The sequence below is a fragment of the Sciurus carolinensis genome, chromosome 4 (assembly GCF_902686445.1).
Source record: "Sciurus carolinensis chromosome 4, mSciCar1.2, whole genome shotgun sequence".
NCBI classification, from domain to species: domain Eukaryota; kingdom Metazoa; phylum Chordata; class Mammalia; order Rodentia; family Sciuridae; genus Sciurus; species Sciurus carolinensis.
Window position 1 is genome coordinate 4535496 of NC_062216.1, and position 25152 is coordinate 4560647.

The window sequence follows — 25152 nt, forward strand, 5'->3', positions numbered from 1 at the left end:
TCCTCAGACGTGGAAGTATAAAGTCAGAGAAGCACGCCAAGGCAAGCAAACGAAGCAGGCTTTATTTAAAGGTGATAACACAGACTTCCACCAGGAGGCAGAGGGGTCCATGGCTGATGTTCCAGAGTCCCAAGAAGTGAGCACACCCTGCCTCTTTTATCGATTAGGGTCTCTTTTGTTCTCCTGTTCTCTCCCCCGCTTCTCTCTCTTCTTCCTGCCTAGTGACTAGGCCCAGGAGATGCCATGACATGGCAATAAAGGTGAGCAGCAGATGGCAGGGGAGGGCCGTGGGGGGCTCAGGCAGGTGGGGCATGAATTAGCAACTCCCTGCCTGCAGCTTTACTGGGAAGGGTAGTTAGGCAGGTGACCTTGGTGATCAAAAAGGTGCTGGAGACCCTGACATTCCAATCTCCCAGGGGCGGCCTCCAACTTCCCAGACGCAGACGGCCTTCATTCCTCCATTCGACCAGATTTCTTATTCTACGTTACCTGCCTGTCCTCACTTCTGACTTCACTGTGACACCCCAGAGCTAGTGAAGGGCCTGAGGTACTGGGCCACAGAGGCAGGAGAAAATGGCCACATCGAGCGTCCCAGGGGGACTAAAAGGAAAATGGGCTTTATTCCCCCGGCTGCAGCACAGATCCACCACCTAAAGTGGCTTCTGCTGAGCGTGTGCTCCTGGGGAGCAAACCCAGGGCCACTTAAAAGAAGAAGAAAGCGAGACAAGAACAGCTGCTTGGGCTGTCAGTTTAAACTCGGAAGTGGGATTCTCAATGCCACCAATCCTGCAGTGCCCCCATACAGAGCAGCAGCACCTCAGCTAACAACCCCAGACCCACCGAACCCCCAGATGGTAAAATAGTATTTTCTGGATGAAGTTTAACTTGTGTCAAGAGATCCTCACCAGCAAATGGGAGCTTCTGGAGTCTCCAAGTTTCCCTCTGCTCGGCTGACCACACACAGTTGGTGCCACACCTGGCCCTCCTCTGCCTTGCCAACCCACTTAACTGAGAGTGCAAAGTTGGGTGCTTTGAGACTGACCCTTCCCTCAGGATTTCATGGAGGATATTAAATTAAACTGCTTTGTCCAGCGTTCTGGCTCTTGGAAGCACAGTGTCAGTGCCGCCTCATTAGTAAGTAAACTAATCCAGACCTTGGCGGGCCGCAGGATTTGGCTCCCACCATTCAAATGGACTCAAGATGGCGAGTCCCTGTGCCAAAGTGCTGATTGGTTCCCACATAACCCTTAGCCAAGGCTTCCAAACAATTTGCAGAGACACAGTGCTGCTTCCTGAGCATACTGGAAACCCTGTGAAAAGAAAATAAAAAGCAACTTAGCTCTGCCTAAGTGGTTCAGCATTTGTTTGCTGCCTTTTTTGATAAGGAAATGTGCAGAGCTGAGTGAGTGCTGTTCGCCGGGGGCCAAGGAACACTGCAGAAACTTGGAACAAAGCCCAGAAATTGCATCCGAATGGGTGAGAATGTGCAAAGGACTTGCTTAGCAGACTGCAGAGGGCCAGGTGCTGGCATCTGGGGGGGCAGCGAGGCCTCAAGGATCCTTGGAGAGGTTTGCCAAGATGAACCCCTGAATTCTAGTCAGAAGTTGGTGGGTGTGTGCCTTTTCCAGGGAGAATTTCATCTCTCTCATCAGATTCTCAAAGCCATCCAGGATGCAGAGCCTAGGAGGAAGCTGAGAGACAGCATTCAAAGCTTTGGAAACATGAACCAAGTCTGCTTTGCGAGTCAGACTTTTCTGATTAGGATGGTGACGTTTTAGAATAACGCGCCCTCTGTGGGCCAGACGCGGCTCTCCAGCCATGCCCACCCTCCACTTCTGTTTGCCCAACATTTGCTAGTGTGGGGTCTCTGCTCCCGCCACCTCAGGCCAGCTAGGGCTTGCACTGTTCGTAGCAGCATATGCTGTCCACCGTCCACCTGATGGGAGGGAACGTTTAAGTTTAGTGCCACAGTCACTTTTTGGCTTCTGCTGAGGTCCTTGATGCTGCCTATCAGGGGCCCAGGGGACTCGCAGGGTCAGAGCCAAAGGCCTTAATCTCCCTGCCTCATCATGCAGCTGCCCCTCTTTGCATCTCAAAAGAATGCCACACTGGTCAGAGCCATATCCCCAAATAATCACTCACCTAGTTAGCTGAACACACCCTACTCCTGTGTCCAGACTTCTAATCAATTTCCTCTTTCCTGGCTACAACAGTGTTTTGTTGTTTTTTTTTTTAGTGAAATCACTAATGTCTTCTCTCCACATTTCCAATCTTCAACTCCTGCTTGATTTCATGCTGAACGTACATAACTGTTCAGTAGGACGTGTACTTATAGAGTGTCTTATGCACACAAGAGACATGCTGCAGCCAGGTACCATCTGATTCAAGACCCTGGCCACTCTGGAATTCTCACTAATAAACACAAGGCAAGTTCACAAGCAGTTAGTACAGAGAAGACCATGAATCTGTCACAAGAGAGCTGCATGTGAATTCTCTCAGGGGTAACCAGGCCCAGTGCGTTCAGCCCTGGGTGTGAAGCCCATAAGCACAGCCAGGAGATAAAAGAGTAGAGAAAGGTTCATTACTTGCAGCAAGTAAGGAGTACTCTGGGAATAATTCTCCAAGCAGTCTCTCCAAGGAATAAAGAAACAAGGGCTTTTATTGGGAAGACTGATTCATAGAGGAAAGATTCCTCATCACCTGGGGAGGTGGGCACGTTCCTGAGCACACTCAGCTGGAGACCACACTTCTTCAAACATGGTATGTTCCAAAATGGCGGACCATAACACCTCCTGAGTGGGAAGTGTAGTTCACAATGGGCCAAGCTTACTCTACCTCGCCTGGAGGAGTAAGTCACAGTGACTGAACGCGTTTGACTGGCACCTTGGAAGTTTCTGTGGAAGGCCTTATCTGAAACGAAACAACAAAAGAAAAAACTATAAAGGAATGATAATAGTCATCTGAAGGAGCAGCAGTGTCCTCCCACCACCAAGCCTGGGTAAATTCCCCTAAAAGTACCTGCCTAGTGGCTAACAAGGATCTGAGAAGAAAGGGAAAACATCCAAGATAATAATGTGAAATAAATATCTGGTCTTCATTCTGTTTTTTGTCACATATCTCCTAAAATGCTTGTCATCTCCAGAGAAAACATGTCTTTTGTATGGTAATGAGGCAAGTGGTGTGTGGCACAGGGCTGGGGTTGGAAAGTCTGAGGACAGCCTGGGGTCACCCAGCAGGACGAAGGCTGGGTTAGAGGGCTGGGACTTTCAGCCCCGCTCATTCTTCAACTTCCGGGGCACAGGGGCTGAAAGTGCAGCGGTGACAATGGCCAGTGGTTGATCAGTCGTGACTAAGTCTCCACGACAGGACTGGGTTTGTGGGTGTTCCTGATAACTGAGCACTGGCAGACCTGACGAAGGCGGCAAAGCTCAGGCCCTTCTTGCCCCACGTTGCCCTGCACATCTCTTCTGTCTGGCTGCTGTTCATCTCTTCCTGTTCTAATATTTATTGTAATACATGGGTAAAAACAAGCACCATAGCCCTGTGTCCACAGGTTCCACATGTTCCGATTCAACCAACCACGCATCAAAAAGTTTTGAAAAAAAATTACATCTGTACAGAGGGTGAACAGACTTTTTGTTATTATTCCCTAAACAATACAGGGCAATAGCTATTTACACAGAATTTCCTTTACACTAGGTTTCATAAGTGTGGTTTAACGTTTGCGCAAAGAGGATGTGCATAGGTCATATGCAAATGCTACGGCACTTCATAGGATGGATCGGAGCATCTGCGGGTGTGGAAACCACCAGGGGTCCTGGAACCTGTCCACTGTCGGCACCAAGGGACAACTTTGACACATTTCTCTGAGCTCCGTGAGCCTCTCCGGCAAGTTAATTTAACCCAATGCGGGGGTCCTAGGAGCCCCCAGTTGAAGCCATCAACTAAAAGCACAGTAGACAAACTTATACTTGTGACTGGTTCCTGAAGTGGGCAGACAGAGCATGCACCTGAGACTTAGCTACCTCCAGGTGGGTACTGTCAGAACCAAACAGAAGAAGGGGCACCCAGCTGGCATCTGCTGGAGAATTGCTCAGTGTTCACGAAGAAAAATTCCCACACATCCGGTGTTGCAAGTGTTCTGTGGAGTGGCGGAAGTTGAGGGGAAGCACTCCTTGGTGTGAGAAAAGCCTTTCCGGAAGAGGTGCCACAGCCCAACCCTGGGAAGTGGAAGGAAATCTCAGATCTAGGTGCAGAGTTGTCTTAGGCCATAGCTTGTATTTTATTTGGGAAGATCATGAAAATTAAACTCTACAGTTGGACAGTGGTCATTTGATGGAGATCCTGACAGGAAAGAGTGTCATGAATTCATTTGCCTTGTTAGCATGTGATGAAGGTGAGATCCCGGTGATATCCGTGCTCTTCAGAGTCTCCTTGCTTGATCTTAATGAAGCGTAGTTAACTCGAGTGAGGGCTTCCAGGTGGGAGGGTCTCTCACACTAACACTTGGCCTTTCCAGTCTTTGTCACTGGGCGTCCTAAATCCTTCTACACTGGGTGAAGCACATTCTCTACTGTCCATCTCCTTCAACATGTGAACTTATAACTTCCTTTACACTGGGTCTGTTTGCTCTTCATTTCCTTTGGGGGTTTTCTTTCCCTATCCTCCCTAAAGAGCAAGGGATGTCCAGTTGAGCCCTCAGAGCCCTTGCCTGGCCCTAGGTGTGAGTGCTCTGAGCCCCTTCCCACCCCTCCCTGCAGGGCTGCCAAAGACCACCTCTGTGTTGATTCCCTCTTCCACCCAGGCTCTGTCCCCTCTCCTACACTCAGATAATCCTGCCTGTTGGGCTGTGCCCCTTAGATTTTGAGACACATCTCAAACTCAGTCTCTTTAGGGCTCAGTGGGCTTCTTTTCCCACCATAGCGTGCTTCCTCTCTCTTGGGAAGAGATGGTGGCTCAAATTGGAAACCACATTGTCTCCCATGACCCTGCAGCATCCCTAAGGGCTCCCATCTAAACTGTCACCTGATTTCCGATTCCTTCCATGATGCCACAGGGCGTTAGGCATCCATTCCCACCCCACCTTCATCACCTGAGACCTGAGACAAATCCCTTGTTACTCTTCTCTGAAATTAGTCAAAGGGATCCTCATGATGAATCCCTTGCCCTGGGTCACACTCCCCTCAAATCCGTCTCCACTCAGTTGCCAGAATCTTTCTAAAACATTATTTATTTACACTGTCCTTTTCCAACTTAAAACCCATCCATGCATCCTGGAAGATGGAAATTCAAGCTTCTCAAGATGATTCACAAAGGCACCATGATCAGGCCCTCTACGCCCCACACCCCCGACCCCATCTGGCTTCCTGGTCAAGCCAGGTCCTCAGGTGCCTTGCTGCTCCTCCTGGCTCCCTGGTCCCATCCTCTGTGGAAGATCCAGGTCAGAGGTCCTCCCCAGTGTTCCTCCCTACAGCATGCGGTGCGTGCTCTGGTATATGAAGTGAGCACTCTTGCTCTTTCCCTCTCCGCCCACTCCCGCTCCACATTCCGCCGTAAGCTCCACATCATAACCTCACACAACCCAGCATGCCTATGGTTGGCAGAGTCTTTGCCCACTTCATGGACTCCCCACAGAGAAAGCAGTGGGCCAGGGTTGCTGCCCTCTAGGGTCTGAGATGCTTTTGTATGTAAATCCAGGTAGATTATCACACCCTATTAATGCCACATACCAGATGCAAGTCTGACTTCTGAGTGACCACAGCACTGTCTCATGTCAACCAGGGATTCTCAAGGATTGTTCCTAATGGGGAGTGAAGCTACGGGCCTACAATTCCACTCAGAATCTAGGCTTTACTGATTTAGAAGATATTCAATGTCCATTTCTGCCCACATTTAGCTTTAATTTGTTGAATGTTGAATAAAGACCACACTATTGTTTAAATACTTTTTCTAATACCTTATTTAATCTTCACAACAACTTTGTGAGAAAAAAAATACTGTGAATAATATCCTCACTCTGTACTTGAGAACACCGACACAGAGTATGCAAACATCCTCCACCACAGGGCGCCACTTAGATGCAAACTGGGATGTGGTCCAGGTCCTCTGGCCCACGGCCCCAGGAGTCCTTGAGCTCAGCTGCTGCTCAGGGCACCTCCTCCTTTGTGTAGCTGAGTAGTTGCTGGTTGTTTTAGTCAACCTTTGGGCTGCTGTGACTAAATGACCTGACCAGCACAGTTATAGAGAATGAAGAGTTTATTTGAGGGCTCACAGTTTTAGAGGTCTCAGTCCATAGATGGCCAGCTCCATTCCTCAGAGCTGGAGGTGAGGCAAAAGATCCTGGCAGGAGAGGGTGGCAGAGGGAAGCAGCTGGCATCATCAGAAGGCAGAAAGAGAGAGATTTCACTCTCCAGATACAAAATACATACCTCAAAGTCGTGCCCCCCATGAACTACTCCCTCCAGCCACACCCCACCTGCCTCCAGTTATCACTCAGTTAATCCCATCAAGGATTAATCCACTGATTGGGTTAAGACTCTCACAACCCAATCATTTCTCCTTTGAACCTTCTACCATTGTTTCACACGTGAACTTTTGGGGGACACCTCACCTCCAAACCATAATACCAGTTTTGCTCTTTTTACGCAATATTTCAACAAACATCTTTTTCATGTGCTCAGAAACCATGAAGTAGCTGCGAATTTACATTCCAAATAAAACAGAATAAGTGATGTTGTAAAAACCCTTATAGGTACTAACACTTGTTTGCTGTTTGTGATATTTTACTAAAATCATCCCATTGAATTCCCATAACAAAGTCCTGGCTTATCTTCTTTCCCCCCATATTTCAAATATGTTAAATCCTATTCTCCATTCTATAATGATGATATAAAGTTGCAGGATTCCTCTTTGGAAATGATAAAAATGTTCTCTAAAAATATCATCAAAGTTAGCTTGCATAATTTGTTTTAGTAATAAGCCCTACACTTTTTTTTTCATTCAATTATAGATCAAAGGATAGAGACATCATTTTGGAATGGGTAAAATCCATCATAAAGCAGGATAAACCCACTTCATGGAGAACAAAAAAGAAAGAAAAAAGAGAAGTAAGTGCATTTAAATGGAAGCACATAATCAATTAGTAAAGACATTAATTAATTAAATAATTCCTCTATCCCATCTCCTGTGGGAGATCTAAGTCACTAAGGTTTTAGTAAACACCTGACAGATCTGCAAGGGAGATTTGAGCAAAATTGTCAATTTTGAAAAATTACTTTGACAGGTGCTAATCACATGATCAAGGGTCGGTAAAAACTGTGGTTTCAAAACATAGTCCTCCTATGAACACCGGTCCTTACATTTTCTTCGCATGTGCACTATGGTGGGTTCCCAGACACGTCTTCCAGTTGGGGTGTTTTGCACCTGTCCCGCAGGAAAAGCAAACACAGGCTTCCTCCCTTCAAAGCTGGAGGCAGCAGGTTGGCTCCCGGCTATGCTGAGGCTGCTCCTGCAAACCCCTTGTACCAGACACAGAGTCAAAATGTTGTTGGAGAAACACCCAGGAAGTCAAAAGAGTCCAGAATTAAGTAATGCAGGGATGGTCAGGAATGTCCTGTCCAGTGCCATCGGGTTAGAGAAGCCAGCACAGTAGGGAAATGAGCTCCTGATGGCCATGTGACAAGCACAGGGACAACCCAGGACTCAAGCAAGTCCCATCTCCTCGCCCAGGGACTCTCCCACCACTCCAGAAAAGCAGAGCACAGCAGACTGAGAGCTCTGTCACAGCATCCAGACCTGCCGCCTGTCCCCTGGCCCCTCCCTCCCTGCTAAGGTTGGAGTGATTTGATTTCAAGAAAGAAACCCCACACCCAGGCACAGACAAAGTCACAAAGGAGGCAATTAAAATCACTCGGGCTTTGCTTCGCGTCTACCTTGCACTCCCAGGCAATGGCAGGGTGCCTCACCTGATCTCACAGAAGCCAGGCTCACCTGCCACGGAGCCTTCTTGCTGTCTCCTAATAATTAGCTCCTGTGAGACCTGCATCCGACTGGGCCAACCCCTGCCTTAAACCACCTCTTTAAAGACTCCCCCAGGCTTCCAGCACAGTTTTGTTCAACTTTTATTTAAAGCCGTCTCCCTCCAGCAGCTCATTTCCCCTGGTCTCCGGAGTGGCCCCTGCAGGCGGACTTCATCATCAATGAAATGCGCACCGATCAACAACTTTGAGCCCATGACAAAACCTAAATGTGTCTGATGTGCTGTGGACACGGAGGAGGCAGAGAGCTTGAGAAAGGGCAGAGTTTCCCGCAGCTGTTACATAAATAGCAGAGCCAATTAAGATTCCAGCTGCAGAGAGACAGAGATACAATCTGGAGCAATAATGACTCTGGACTGTGGACGGTAGGAAAACAGATTCGCCTTTTACCCCCAGGTTTGGTGATGAAGACCGTGAGCAGGGCGGGCAGCTGGCAGCCCCAGCGAGTCTCTCCTGCCTGGTCCAGCAGAATCCGCGCCCCTCCCGCGCGGGTCCCGAAGTCCACAGCACCTTTTCACCCCTCTGCAGCTCGGCTGCTCTTCTCCAGTGAGGTCAAAGAACTTGCCTGAAATAGTTCTCCAGGGAGGAATTAGCCTTTGTAAGGAGAGAAAACTGGAAGGAAAAACCACTTCCCTGGCCATGTCAGGGCATGAGTGAACACGAGAACTCCGCTGTGGATGGGTGTCCAGGCCTCAGGCGCCTTGGCAGGAGACTCACCTTCAGGTGTGCATGCGGCCCACCAGGGCACCAGGCCTGTTTGTTTGTTGTTTGCTTGTTTGTTTTGTCTGGTTTAAGATGCCAATTTATTAAAATGATGGAAACAGGTCGGGCACAATGGTACACACTTGGGACGCCAGTGACGCGAGGCTGAGAGACGATCATAGGTTCAAACCAGGCTCAGCAACTTTAGGAGGCCCTAAGCAACTCAGAGAGAACCTGTCGCAAAATAAATAAATACATACAAAGGGCTGGGCTGGGGACGTGGCTCAGGGGTTAAGAGCCCCTGGGTTCAATGCCCAGTACCAAATAATAATAATGAAAGTAACATTTAGCAAGACGGCATTGTGCACTCGTTCCAAGCAAGCTCTTGGTTCTCCTGCCCTGTTCCTTAGGTATTCCCCACGCACTTTGATTCTTTCATATATTTCTCTATTATCAGTATTTTTCCGATTTAAGGGAAAAATTCAGGAACACAAAAGATCTGTCCCTTTGGTTTTAGGAAACAATGAAGCCACAAGAGTCTTGACTGACAGAAAGGGTTACTTTGTTGTTTTTATACTTTGTTTTAATTTTCTTCTATTAAACAACCTCAAAATCCTTTTTAAAGTAACTCTACCACCTTTTTAATTTTTATTTGGCAGTCCCTAGAGCCGAAATGCTATCTCCTAACTGAGCTGCAAAACTTCCCCTTCCTGGCTGCCAGGCACTTGTGGAAATCCCATTCAGGTTTGAGTCGTGAGCATGGGTTTCTTGGGCTTCCTCTCCGCCCACTTTGATACACTTGCTGAAAATCTTCCCCCGCTGCCCCACCTGGACGCCAGTCTATTTTTCCCTAGAAGTTTCTCCTGAGACTGAATCACTGTTGCTATTTCCTGCCCCTGGGCTGGAACAGACTCATGCACCCTCTGGCTTGGCGCATTCTGGAAGCTGGGTAACAGCGCTTCAGACAAATGCCCTGCTTGGTATTAGAGCCCGGGAGGGCACAGTGCTGCCCAAACCCTCCTTTGTGGGACAGCAAGCGATACTTCTATCATTCCCCCAAACTGCTGACCTCCTATTGGCACCACGTCCGTCAACAGCAGTGAATCTTCAAAGCTGCAGCTTGCCAGCATAGATTTTCCCTTGATTCTTGCTCTCTAAACATTGTCCCATAAGCTAATTATCATATTCCCAAAATACATGCGAAATGCCTTTGTTCCCATTGACTTCAGCTGGTTTCTGCTGACTTCATCTTGCCGGCACTCTCACGGACCCCCTTTCCTGGGCCCCTGAGGTGCTACTCACTGAGACGGCCACTCAGCCCTGTACCATTCCCTCATTTGCATGTGAGTTGAATCAAGTCATCTCCTTAAACCAGAAAACCTTCCAGCATCTTCCCATTATCTTTAGAATGAAGTCAAACTCCAGTGGTGAGCCTCAAAGCCCCTGGTGCCTGGTGCCTGACAGTGTCCTCACCTGTCACTCACCTGGTGACAGTCTAGACACACCCACCTATTTTCTTCTTCATACCCCAGGGTTCTTGGTCTCCGGGACTTTTTCATGACAGGGAGCTCTCTCAAGTTAGCAGGTTGTGCGACATCCTTCAAGTGTTCAGTAGTGTCCCGTTACCCTCACACGTTGACAAGACCGCAGCAGGCCTAGGAGTTTGCTCCCAGAGTATCATGGCTGGAAGTGGGAGAACCACAGGAAGTAACCTTGGCTACTAGGCACCATCTCCTCTATGGTGTCGTCGCTGCTGCTGGCTGTGGGCACAAGGTTCTTCGGCATGAGTTCTGCACTGCCATCCACACGCATGTAAAGCTTCTGACCGTCTGGGCTTACCTGTCATTGCCATGGGTGTGGGCAGCCATCCACTTGATCCTAACCCCCATTCAGCCCCTGAATGCTCACAATGGGTGCTCAGCACGGCTCACAGGGATAATGTGAAGGATCCACGTTTTCCCTGCAACTATTAACAGGGCAGCTCAAAGCTGTCCCTAATGCTTAGTGATTAGGCCAGATGTCTGCTTCTGTCTCCATGCCAGGAGCACAGATGATGTTTTTAAGGTAGCTGTGGCAAGAAAACGGACACTCTGACCTCCTGCAATCTCTTTCAAGATGAATGCTCTAGTTCTGACATTCTTGACTGGTGGGTCTTTATTTTGCAAGTTAAGAAACAGAGATCCAAAACAATCACTGATTTGCATAATCTGATATGCAAGAGTGCCAGGGAGGAAGGGAGCTCAGGACCTGGGCTTTTCTAAGCACCCTGCTTCCTCCGTGCGGGCTGTCTCACTGATTTTGGACGAATGGAGGAGTGAGATTTGGTTAAGAAAGAAAAAGAGAGGAAGACACTGTAACGAGACAAGGAAATAATAGGAATTGCTGTAGTCGTGTGTTATGTAGTGATAATAAGCTGTATGTGACATTTGCCTGGACTTGCGGCAGGATGACCCTCCTGATCAATGCCAATATGAACCTTTACCTACGATTTGAGTGGGGGCTCCTAGTACAGTCGTGTTCTGGTCTTTATCAATGAAAACCAGAGCATGACTGGGTGAAAATCACTACTTAAAACCCTGGACTCTTGGAGCAAACTGTCAGCAGTACCATGACCAGAGGACTCCATGTCGCTCTGTCTCTTGACTGCTGCTGTCCACTCCATCACTGATTGCTGATCGATCGTTGTCACCGAGGCCAGATGACTGACCACCTTTCCCACGGTGATGACTGCCACCCAACCTCCGACTTATCAGACACCCAAGGACATCCAAAGACATCCAAGGAGCTGAGAGAGGCTATGGCTGAGAAGAATCCCCTCGGTCTTGCTGACTTCTTGACTAAGAGACGTTGCATTGAGTAAGTGCATGGGGATTGGCCTCTAGGTGAACAAGGGAGTGACTTCAATGTATTGTGACTTGCTATCAGTAGGGATGTTAAGCTGAGTGTGCGCTGCATGAATAAAATCCACTTGTTGAAGCCAAACTTGATTCCTCTCTTACTCACTGCTTGCGACAGACACCATTTATCAAAAGAGTAGACACCGGAACATCCCTGAAATATGACCCTTCCCACCGCCTTGCAAGGATTAGAAAAGGCACCAGGTGTGGGTGGAAACAGGCCCTTCTCTGGTCCGCCAGGGGCTGGGGGTGGAGAGGCGCCATCTCTGTGGGAAGCAGTGTCGCAGTGCTGAGTGGGAAAGGCCGTGTCCACTGCAGTGCTGCCCGTGGCCTGGGAAGCAGCTAGGAGCTGCCCACGCCCATGTGCGTCAGTAAGACCAGGACCAGGAAACAGGTTTCCACACGGCACAGCCCTGCGCAGCTTACGAAGGCGTTTCTGGAACGTGGCAAGGCCACGGGGACAGATGAAGAAGGACAGGAGGAACGACGCTCTTGTGCTTCAGTCCTCACGGGAGAGTTCCAGAGGGCTGCGGAGGGTAACAGGGCAGCAAGGGCAGCATCTCCAGCTGGGACTGGCCGGGACACAGAAGCGAGTGGAAAATTAGTTTCATCCATTCTGTAACTTTACTTTATGCATGTGTGCTGTATAAAAATAAAAATCAAATAAAAATTCACAATGCTCACAGTTTAGCAGAAAATAAGTCCACTCCGAAACTGCCAAGGAGAGGCCACCTGCTGCTGAGGCTGCGGGTGCTGCTCAGCGTGAGGAACGGCCCCTCGAGAAGCTGGCTGTCAACAGCAAGGGGACATGAGCACCGCTTGCTCCCCACTCCTGTCTTGTTTTGTGTCCTACCACCTCCAACTATTTAGAAGCTTGGTGGTTTTTAACAACGACTCTCCGTTGGAAATCAACATGTGTATCCATCAAACTTGGCACACGCATCACACCACACGTGCTCTGATAAACCGTTCCCTAAGTCTCATGGATGGGCAAAGAGGTAAAGAAAAGGTACTGCACACATAGAATGCAAAGTTACCTGACTCTAGGAACCGTTCAATGTGTCTTCTAATACACACGGACTGACTTTGCCAGTCTCCTCTGACATACGTTATACCATATATATTTTCTTAGAAACTGTCTCAGAATATTTTTGAGGATGAAGCTATGTACATATAACTATAGTAAATCCACAGCTACAGGAAGAGATCCTGAATGTTTCCTTCTTTTAGGGCTACATAGTCTTCCACAGTATGTCTATGCCCATGTTTCGTTACCAGTGCATCTGTTGATGGATATGCATGTAGGTATCCAACCTTGGTTTTGAATCATGCTACATGCACAGGTGACTGTGGATAGCTCTGTCAGATCCCAACCTCAATCCTTTGGGATACATCAAAGATGAACCTGGAGACCATTAAGTTAAGTGAAATAAGCCAAGCACAGAAAGACAAATTTTGCATTGTTCTACTTAGGCGGAACATCTAAAGTAGTCAGACTCACAGAAACTGAGTAGAATGTGGTTGCCAAGGGTCAGGGAGGGAAAAGGAAAGCTCTGTTCAAAAGATAGAAAGTTCCAATCATATAAAATGGATATTCTAAAGATCTGCTGTGCAACACTGTGTCAATAGCTAACAATGTGCACTTTAAAATGTTAGGAGGAGCTCATGCTAAGTGTTTGTAACACAGTTTGAAAGAATAGAATAGAAGATATCATGAGTGAATGAGCTTGAGTGAACCTCACAAACAGAGTGACCTAAATACACACCACACTTTTCATTTCCAACAAACACATACTTGAAAGATTCTTGTAATACTTTGAAAGGGAGAGTTCAGAAGAAACTGAAATTTGTAGAACACATGAATTGCCTGCCTATGAGTTTTCTTCAACAATAATGCAACCACTGACCAGGATTCAGGAACTTGGTCAAGGTCAATTTCAACTGGCAAAATTACTTTGAGTATTTGAATGATTAAAACAAAAAAAGGTAAATGTTTATATAGTGGTTACATCATCATACATCTCTGAGAAAATGACAAAGGACAATTCCTTTCTAATATGAAAAGACTGAGTTTAAATTTTTGTGATATTTTGGTCAAAAGACAAGTCTCCCCAAGTCGAAAGCTGGTCTGAGTCTGCTGGCAAGCGGGCAAAACCCTGTTGACAGACAGCTCAGTCACTGTGGACTGTAGGGGCCACCTCCACTTCCAGGTGGTCACCCTCTCAAGACACAACTCAGCACCTAAGAAATAGACTACTTGACCTTCACTATCTTGGAAACAAGTAGAAACATCTCATAAAGGAACACTGAAGAAATTATCTATTGCTGTTAGTCTCATCAAGGGTGCGACCAGATTAGCTGAAACACAGAGAAATGAGGCTCTTCCGCATCATGTGAAATTTCCTGTTGGCTCTCATAGAGAACAAAAATGAATGAATTCACAAGATCAACATTTATAGATGATAACTTAGACAAAAACACAGTTTGCAAATGAGTAAAATAGAATCTTAGCTGCCAAGAGCTTATGATAAGTTTTAAAAGACCTAGTAAATAATTTGTAGTGCAATTGACATTCATTTGGTGATACCGTCCCCAAACTGAATTACATACCTGGAAAAAATAATATGTGACTCTATCTAGAACACAGAAGAGTTGTTGGCATCTCCTAAATGTATTGCCATTGATGTGAGCTTAATGGTGCTCTCCTGTGTGAAAGCCCATCAACCGAAAAAATAATTCTGCTCTAATGGGCCATAGCTCTGTTCTCTAAAATTATGAAGACTTAAACAGCTAAAAATTGGTGTCTGAAACATGCTGACTAAAGTGATTTTAGATGGCAAATCAAGAAACAATTTAACCCCTATAACTCAAGAAACACAAATTTATTTTTTTAAAAAATGCAGATGCTTACAAAATGAACCAAACTTAAAAGTGTTAAGTTAAAGATTTATCAAACTTTCATTTGAACAGGAAATATGAAGAAATTAAAACTTTGATCCCCACCAGTAAGGAACACACTGTTTAACAATGCCTTTATAAATAAGCGATTACAGAATGGAATTCTGACACAGACCCAAGGTGTATGAACCCTGAGAGTACACCCTGTGTGAAATAAGCCAGACATAAACCTGTGTGGTTCTCCTCACACAGGTACCTAGAGTCATCAAATTCAGAGAGACAAAATATAATGGTGTTTGCTGGGGACTAGAGGGGTGGTGAGATGGGAGTTCAGTAGACAGAGTTTCAGTTTCAGAACATAAAGGCAGTTTGGAGATGGACACAGTGAAGGCTACTCTACATTGTCTATAAACACACACTGCAAGTGTTAATGCCACTACTCTGTGTAGTGTGTGTCCGTGTCCATTAGACTGATTTACATGCACACATCTATACAGATGTATGTCCAACCTATTGTGCAATGATAACTAGTTGATATCCTGAACTAGAAAATTTACTCCCTATTCGAAGTAACTCATAAAAAAACAAAATGCCAATTTTAAAATCGAAATGCTGGTTTGAACAAAAATGTATTTTTCATTTATAACTTTTCCTCCTTTCTCCTGTTAAAAAATGACTTGAAAATCAGTTAAGAAAAGAAACTGAGTAGAAATACTTTAAAGTTTCTATCTTTAATTTATATATTTTTTGAAAAGTATTTACATATGAGTAATATAAAAAAATCACACATAAGTGATGGAGTATATATAATGAATTGTATACATATAATCATAAACATATACAATAAATGATTCTCAAATATTTTAAAATAGAAGAGAAAATACAGCAGAACATGTGATTTGAGTTTTTTAATGTCTAGCTTGGACACCTACCTTCTGTTGGAATACGGATGGGAAGAGGGCCTTGGAGCCTGCTAGCTCTTCCAGCATGCACTGGTCAAAGGGCAGAGGTCAGGCAGTGGCAGTTACTATTCTCCTATGTGAGCTAATTCAGATTTAAATGTAGGGTGGAAGGAAGACAGGAGGGAAAGAGGGAAAATAAAAGAGAGGCATCGCTGGGAACACAGAGTAGCAACAACCTCCAAAAGTCTCCTCTCCATAAAAGCAGTGAGGATGCTGCCAAAATTGTAAAGTCAACTTAAGCTCTGGAAATTAACCAGAGGCTTTCAACAATGTAGGGAGGATTCATGCAGAAAAAATACAGGAAGGTCAGTAAGAATGGGGCATTTTGTGGCATTTTAACTTATCCTAAACCCATCTCCCTTTTCTTGGCCCCACAGTATCCTAAAAAAAGCACAGCCCACAGCCATGATGAAAACCAGCCGCCATGCAGCCCTCGGAGGGTCAGCTCAAGGTCCAGGCTTCCCCAGGCCCCAGCCTCAAAAGTCTGCCATTATTTGACATGTCTGTCAGTTCCCTGGAAACCCCACTCAAAGCGTTTTCATGGCTCAGAGCTCTCTCAGTGCCAACAGCCCTTTACCCAAAGCTGTTTGATGAAATTTTTAAAATCAGCACCAATTGTTGCCTGAGGCATCCGAGGTGACAATAACCGTTAAGACAAACAGAAAGCTAACTACAAAAGATAAAAGAAGGCTGGGAACGACAGGGCTCTGAAAAGATGGGATGCGCTCCTGGGATCTGGGAGGTCGTGTGGATGCACAGGGCTGTGCACGCGCCTGAGGAGCACAGGAGCCTGACAGAGGGCTGTGGAGGCTGGGCTGCAGCTCAGGGGTGCTGTGCTTCCAGGCGTGCATGAGGCCCTGGGCTCAACCCCAGTACTGCAAGAGAAACCTGAGAGGGCACTGAGCTCTCCTGCCAGCCATCTCTGAGCGGTGGAACAAGCAGGAAGTAAAGGCCACAGCAGAGCTATAAAGTGCACGGAGTACTAAAGGGTGCACCAAATACAAGAAGCCCCTTGGAAAAGACAGACTTAAAGATTCCAGCATTTAAGAAACACCTGCCTGATTGTTCACTGACTGGTCATTAAGCTAACTGGCCATATATGTCAAAGAACACAAACTTCACAGCATTTGGAAAGTTAATGCATAAATAAACAGCAAAGATGGTATAAAAACAAAAAACCCGGGGAATGTCCAGTTTTCCACAAGAAATAGTGTGATAAGCCATGAAACTAGAAATGATCACACATATGCAGAGTAAAAACAAGTTCAATAGAAAGTGCCCTTTAATAAGTCAAACTGGAAACAGTCCACAAGAAGTTCAGATGTTGGACTTACCAGACCAAAGGCAATAGATCAGCCATTATAAATACGTTCATAAAACTTAAGCGAACCCTGCCTAGAGAACAATGAGGAGTCACCAACTGAAGAATATCAATGAGCAGGTGGAAATTCCCAAAATAGCCAAATACAAACCCTTGAGTTGAAAAATATAATAACTAGAATTAAAAATTCATTAGAGGAGCTTAAAATCAGATTTGAGCTGGGAAAAGAATGGGAGTTTTAGAAGAAGAGAAGAAAAGGAGGTAGAAGAATATTTACCAAAGTAATACTTAAATGCTTTCAAACTTTATGAAAAATGTTAATTTACAATCCAATAATTGAAAAGTCCCACCTCTGTATGTACAATAATCAAACTTTTGCAAGACACAAAAGATAATTTTGAAAAGAGCTAGATAGTGACTTACCATATAAAAGAGACTCAAAAAGATAAATAGCTGTTTCTTATCAGAAACCCTAGAGGACAAAAGATAGTGATATGACATATTTAAACTTCTGGGAGAGAGGAGATGGAGACTGTCAACCTAGAGTTCTATACCCAGTCAAATTAACCTTTAGAATGAACAAAGTAAGACACTCCCTGATGAATAAGAATGTGCATTTTTGATAGAAGAATTTCCATGAGATAAGTAGTAAAGGAATCCACATGAAAAAATTAAAAGCACCTACAAAGGTATATACCTAAGAAGATAAAAAGTATGCATAAACTTATTTCTTATTTCTAACAATTTTGCTCTCTTATCTGCTTTAAAAGAAAATAGTGCAAAGTCATACTCATCTATGTAAACATACTATGTATGGAGGTTTAAAATGTTTGATAGCAACAGTCCAAATGAGGGAAGAAGGTAATAGAGTTACAAATAGCAATGTTTTTATATAACACTAAAATTAAGTACTAACTCAATAGAGTGTGTTATAAATTAGTATACTAATTGTAATCCCAAGGGAAACCATTAATAACATTACTCAAAAAGCAATAGACTAATAAAAAAGTAAAGGAATTTAAATGGCACATTGAAATATTTATTTAAATCAAAAGAAGCCAATAATGCAGAAATAGTAGACTGACAAAAACCTATGTCATAGAGAAAATAAATATCAAAAAGGCAGATGTAAAGCTTATCATATTAATTACATTAAATGTAAATGGATTAAAAACTTCAAGTAAGAGAGAAACTGGAAAATTTATTGAAAATACATAATCCAACTTTCCATCTAAGACACAATTTAGATTCAAAGGAAAAAATGGGTAGAAAAGTAAAAAGTTCAAATATATACATTTGAAATTAATAACCAAAACATTGTTGAGTAGTTATGTTAATATCATGCAATGAAGACTTTAAGACAAAATACATTATCAATAGAAAGGATATAAACATTATTTTATTATTATAAAAGAGTCAATACACCAAAAAGAAATTTTTAAAAATATGCAACTAACAAATGAACAATAGAACTCCAAAAGAAACACCTACATTTAATCAACTGATTTTCAAAAACAATGTCATGATAATTCAATAGGAACAATTACAACATTTTTAACAAGCAATGCTGGGACAACTGGATATCCATGTACAAAAGAATGAAGTTGAACACTTACCTCACACCATGTATGAAAATGTACTTGAAATGTACCTAAGACATAAAAATAAGAATGAAAGCTATAAATCTCTTAGAAGAAAATATCAACATAAACCTTCATAACCTTGGAGTAAGTTATGATTTCACAGATAAAAATACAAGCAACAAAGAAAAATAGATAAATTGAACTTAAATAAAACTTACAAAATTTTATACCTAAAAACATATAATGAAGAAAATCAAAATAAAACACAAAAGAGAAAATATTGGCCAATCATCTCTCCTATAAGACCATTATGCATGTCTTATGAAGACTAATGTGTATGTGACATATTATGTTGTATTATTATACATATATCTCTCTGGACATGTTTATACATACATTTTAAACTCTTACAATGCCATCACAAAAGAAAAGAAACCTATTCAAAAATATAGAATGGATTTAAATAGACAACTCTCCAAAGATTTATCGATGAGAAACACATGAAAATATGTTCAACATTACTATTCATTCAGAAACTGTAAACCAAAACCACAGTGATACAATACTTCATGCCCATGAGACAGCTCTGATCAAGGAGAGGAACACTAACAAGAACAATGAAAATGTAGAGAAACCAGAGCCCTCCCGCAATGCTCCTGGGGAAGTCTGGAATGAGTTCCCATTGACCTAGTGATGCCACACCTAGGTTTAGAAAGCAAAAGAATTAAAAGTATAGATCCACACATAAATTTGTAGGTAAGTATTCATAGAAACATTATTCACAATGGCCAGAAAAAAAGAACTGAAGGGTTCATCAACTGAGAAACAGATAAAACAGTATATACATACAAAGGAGTCTCAGCTATGAAAAAGTGAAAGTCACAACATGGACAGGTCTTTAAAATATTATGGCCCAGTGAAATAAGCAGACACGGAAGGCCTCATGTGTTTTAACTTTGCCGTTTTTCAAATGCCAAGGATAGGAGAATCCATAAAGAGAAAACCTACATTAGCAATCGCCAGGGGCTGGGGATGGAGGGCTGTAGTGCTTGCCAGTGAGCACAAGGCACGGAGTCCCCATGAATTTTAGTGTTACTCTCTCACCTGAACAAAATTTCAAATTTCACTACTAACATCTTCTGAACAAAAGAAAATCAAAAATCACTGCCCCAACACATTTCCTTGTGCTTTCTTTCCTTCTTCCAGTGTGGCTGTGTTTTGAAGTCACCATCGGGGCCTCCACCAGCACCCCTGGGAGTCACTAGCATCAGTCATTTCTATTCCTTAAGGCAAAGCCACGCCTAGAGCAGCTCTCTGCCAAGGTGGGGCTTCTTGGTCCTACCTGCACAGTTTCAGGGTGGAAATAAAGTGACTTAGCCATGTGCCATGCTGACACTGGCCACACTCAGGGCCCATGCACACTGCTCATGGATCGAAACAGGCAGGGAGAGAAACAGGCAGGGCTCCACTCTTCCAGGAGGTGACACCCCAGAATCATATGCCTGACTTTGCCTCGTGTCCTTGTTCCGGGGCTGGTATGCATACCTAGTGGCAGCTTGAGGCCATGTGACAATTTAAGATAATTTGTAATTATGAAATACTTAAAATATAGAGAAAGTGCATCTGATGATTTAATAAGCCCATTATCTCATACTTGATGAGAAAGTTTCTAAAAGACTAAAATCCAACAAATGCCCTTAATGTTCCCTTATGTGGGTTTACCTTGATCCCACTGTCTTTTGTTCCCAGAAGGGAAGAAAGGGAATCATCCTGAATCAGCATTTATTATGGATACACGTTTCCTTATGGTTTTATATGATGTGTGTGTATGTGATGTATAGACACCTATCTCCATAACCACATAGGGAATCTCATACTACACGAACTTTTACCACTAACTTTTTCATGTATCTTTATATTTTTAACAAGTCATTCTATTTTATAAATGTAGCTCTGGTTCTTTGATGTTTATTGCTGTTATGATTGAATTTTATGTATATGCCATGATTTTATCTACTTATTACTCTGTTCATGGATTTTTATTTTTTCTGTTATTTTGTTTTCTACGTTTGCTTTGTTACTCTGTTTCTTCTTTCCCTGTATAATTGTTTTTGCTGTCATGAGCACATTGCTATGAACCCTCTCTGTTTTGCCTTATTATGAACTTCAGACAGCACTTCTCGAGGAAAGACCTACCAGCTCAAGTGCCCACAAACTCTGAAGCGTCAAGCGCCAGTACACCTTGTTCCTTGTCTGCCGGGACCACGGTCCATGCTGGCTGCACGGCTGCTGACCTCCTGCATCCCTGAGCCTCGCTTCCTCAGCTCTTCTCCCCTCTACGTCACCTTGTCCAAACCCTGGGGGGATGTATTCCCTTAGCTTATGCAGAATAGGAGGATCTCGAAGCAGGGCCTTACTAAAGGCTGTGGCATCACCGGCATAAGCTCCAGGTCCAGCCCTACCCCGTGCTTTGGCAGTCCAGGCAGGGTGCACCCATGTGAACCACCATTCTGCTCGATGTGCTGAGGACCCATTTTAGACTTTCCAGAGGAGGTGTCCCTAAACTGATCCACCATACTCAGAGCTCAGCTCCAACAGAGGAGAAAGGGTTAAGCTCTTACCATATCTAAGTGCTGTGCCCAGTACTGGCCCCCTGTTCTGGGAAGTGCCTCTTCCTAAGATGACCACATGTAGATGAGTAACCCTCCACTTGTCCCATGACCCCAGCAAGTCAGCTAATGTGAATGCGCTCGACTTAGGTGGTAGCTTATTTCTCAATGTGTGAGCTGTTTAGACTGAAGTAACATCCGAATATTATTAGTTCATATCAGCACACACACACACACACACAAACACACACACCAGGAAAAGCAAAAGCAGACAAGGACAACAAAGGTTCTCAACTAGGCGCGGGGTAGTGATGCTGCCTGCCAGCACTGCAGGATAGTTTAGCTGCTATCAGATATCCCACACACGGTATCCCCACGGTAGAGTAAAACTCAGCAGAATGAAGGACACAGCTCTTCTCAGGAACTGGAGAGCCGTGAAGAGGGCAGCAGTGCTGGAAAGGGGAGGCTCATGGGGCTCGCCCACCGGTCCCTGACTCCTCTGTGAAGAGAAGCAGAGTAACAGCAAGTAGCTGTCTCTGATGGAGACGAGGGCAATGCCGGAGCGCCCAGAGTATTGAGGACCTGGGGGCAGTTTTCCTGAGAGCAGGTAACCACAGAAAAGACATGCTGGGAGTCTGGTGGGGCTTGAGTTTCATAAAACACTACTGATCACCTCAACAGACCCTAGTGGGCTGCTGAGACCCCAGCACTGCCAGGCCTGTCATGCAAGTGGAAGTGAAATGTCTGAAACCATAGCAACAGGAAAACTGAAAGGGGCTCGTACCTTAGGAGTCTGCACTCATTGGGAAGCGGTGAAGATGTAGCTGTTGACATACTCGTAGGTTCAAGTCCCACAGGGCCTTGTGTCGATTACCCAGGAACGGAATGAGACCTCCCCACAAGTGTTCCAAAGAGTTAATAGATCAAATAAATAAGTAATTAAAAAGTGATCATAATAAAAAAAAGAGGCTATCCTATACAGGAACAAAGAACAGATGAGACAGATTTTAAAAACAAATAGCAGAGCGCTAGACTCAAATCCAACCACATTAGTAATCCACTAAATGTAAATGGATTAAGCATAAAATTGAGACATAGATGGTTGAACTAAACAATAATGAAAAAAACCAAGATTCCGTTGTATATTCATAGGAGACACACTTAAAGGACACAGATCAGATGAAAGTGGAAAAAGGGATATACAATATGAAGATGCTTCATAAAAAATAGTTACCTAACCAATCCACATAAGAAGGTGCTCAGCGGGCAAACTGAGAACGGAGTGAAATACGGTGTGCCTGCGGTGGAGTGACGAAAAGGACCAGAGACTGCAGGCGTTGGCAAGTCGTCGGGCTCTCGTGGGCTGCTGGCAACTCAAGAACCGCAGAGAACTGCTCTGCAGCATCTAAGAGGGCCAACGCCACGCCCCGCGGAGGACCTAGAAATCCCGCTGGGTGAGGGGCACAGCGCCACACCTGATATCCACGTGCATTTTGCACTTAAATTATGTCTCGCTGTAAAGATAAGAAGTCAAGCATCTCTCTGCTCGTACTTCTGGGTGTTCTGTTCTCTCCCTCCTGCACCCCGCCCAGGTGGGTGCTCTCCCAGGTCCTGACCGTGTAACGCGTCTGGTCTCCCTCCGCCCCCTCGGCTCTGGTGCCCTAGCCCGTGAGCTCCACACCAGTCGCCTTTGCAGAGCGGGTCATCTTTCCTCGCCCTCTAATTTCAGTTTTGAACTCTTTGGATTTTTCCATAAACATGGTTTATGGTTCTCAGAAGTCAGAAACCAGCATACCTAGATCTTAAACCTGCTTCAGATTAAAAACAAACACAATCTCAAGTCCCACTGTTCCCTGGAGTCTGAATGTGGAGGGGACACACCCGGGAATCTGTACTTCAAGGCGGCAGACGGGACACCCACAGCAAGAACTGGGAACCTGGGGATGTCCAGGTGATCTGGTGTAGGAGACCCAAGTAGTCACAAATCAACTCCCCTCTGCTAAAAAGCAGGCACTGGATCAGATGCACCAGAGTACAGGAGCTGTCCCTGGCAAGCACAGAGAGGAGCCCACTCCTGGTCCCCTTGCCCACTCCCCAAGAGCACACAGTATGCCGATCCCCATGCAAACCCCGTGAGGGTCACCCGACATTCCTCTTTCGAGGCTTCCGGAGTGCAAGAGCCAAGGAAGTAACTCACTGAGAGCTTTCTCCTTCTGACTCAAGAAAACAGCAGCCTTCTCCCCAAGTTCCTTGCAACTGTGGCCCAAAGCCAACACCTCTAACTGAGCTTAAGTTTGCAAAAGTCTATAAGCCATTACCTCTACTCCTATTAAATACATGAAACTCAATTCGAATGCCCTGTTCTTCTTCCTGAGCCCCCACCCTCAACTGGAACAAACCAGAGACGACTGCCTTCTCCCCACTGTCCTCTGGGAGGGGTCGGACTTGTCATGAATCGTCAGTGTGCCCCCTTCCATCACCATCAGGAAGCAGGCGGCATCTGACGGTGCCCAGCTCCATGGAGGTCCTGAGGGAGGACCTGGAGGTCCAGAGGCCAGGCCCAGCCTCTACATCCCAGGTCTGTGACATCACACCCGGCTCAGGGGAAACCACCTGCCGTCCTGGACTTGCTTCTGCAGGCTCGGTAACCGCCTTCAACATATCACCTGACCTAGGCTCCTGCCTCCTGCTCTGGGCACAGGGCTTTCCCTCCTCCTGGAAGCTCCTGATGAACCATGACAAGCAGCAGAAAGCCGAGCCAACCTTCTCTCTCCCTGTAAGAGAGCTGTCTCACGGTGGCACAGCCCCGAGGCCAGTGTGGAGGTCTTTGTTTCTAGTTCTCTATTGTGGATGTTTCCCACTCTGTCACACAACAGGAAAACAGAATCCTCCCCAGCCTTCTCAGTCCTCCATCCCTTGAAGACGTCTACAAATTCACATTTCTAAACAAGTCCCAGTTGAGCTGTGTGGCCATGGTTGATGTGTGCAGCTTTCCACATCATTCTTTTATCAGGATCTGGTTACACCTACGAATCTTTTTCTCATGAAAGAATGAGAAGTTAGATGGTTTTGTTTACATGTGTGATCGAAACTGTGGGGCTGTTTTGTGATTTGTTCCTGACATCTACTCTGGTTCCACAACGTGGTTTTTTAACATTGATTCTTATCGTTTACTGGGTCTTAATTTTGGCTTAGCAGACAATCATACAAATATCTTTTGCATTATTCATACAGAAATTGTCAAGTGCAGGGATCTGGTTTTTCAAGTTGCAAAATAGCAAAATGATTAAGATAGAGACTCTAAATCTTTACTCCCACATTTACCAGCTGTGTGATCTTGGATGAGTTACTTCACCTTGCTGTGCCCCAGTTAGCATAACTGATAAATGCCCAGCATACATGAGATGTTATACAGGTGTTAGCAGTTATAATTCAAGCACATGAACTTAAGTTGCTTGGATCATGCAAGTGTTCTTTATCCTTAAGATTTGTTGTGTTTTATTCACCAATTACTGAGGTAGATGTTTTAAAACCACTTCTTATGATGTTATCTCAGCCTTATTTCTTCCTAAAAGCAAATCCCAAAACAAGGATTTTGGTTCGAGTGCTTTGCTTGGGAGGTAATCCCGAGAAGCATCTAGTGCAAGTGGAGAAGTGGGCAGTGGTGGAGGGCAAGCAATGAACCTGCGTTAATCAATACAATGCATGAATTACTGTCCAGTGGGTCATTCTCCCTGGAGACTGAGTAATGGCCGACTCCAATGAAACCCACATCCTGATTTTTGGAACTTGTGACTGTTACCTTACATGGCCAAAGAGAAGACTTGGAGATGTGCTGCTAAGGAATTAGAGGAGTGGGCTCCCCTGGTCATCCAGGTGGGCCTGGTGTGCTCTTTCTTGGAGGGCCAGGGGAGACTGGGGATTGAACCCAGGGCACTTTACCACCAAATTACATCCCCAGTTCTTTAAAAATATTAATTTTGAGACAGGGTCTCACTAAGTTGTTGAGGCTGGCCTTAAACTTGTGATCCTCCTGCCTCAGCCTCCCAAGTCCCTGGGGTGACAGGTGTGTGCCACCACTTATGACTTGGGCCTGGTGTATTCTCATGAAAGGGACACTCACTGCAGACAGAGAGGTGGCAAG

The 25152-nt window shown here is 45.0% G+C and overlaps 1 long non-coding RNA gene across 7 annotated transcripts in view; it reads right to left on the reverse strand.

The window, feature by feature from the left end:
* Positions 1–312: 312 nt before the first annotated feature.
* Positions 313–25152, reverse strand: part of LOC124983197 (uncharacterized) — a 65630-nt gene continuing 40790 nt past the window's right edge. For 2 of the 7 annotated variants that reach the window (XR_007108367.1, XR_007108371.1), the window contains 3 exons: positions 18433–18467; positions 17240–17288; positions 313–2910 (listed from right to left, as the gene is read on the reverse strand). This is a non-coding gene — a long non-coding RNA (uncharacterized LOC124983197). The remainder of the gene's footprint in view (positions 2911–17239; positions 17289–18432; positions 18468–25152) is intronic. The other 5 variants (XR_007108366.1, XR_007108370.1, XR_007108365.1 and 2 more) reach the window with 4 other exon arrangements.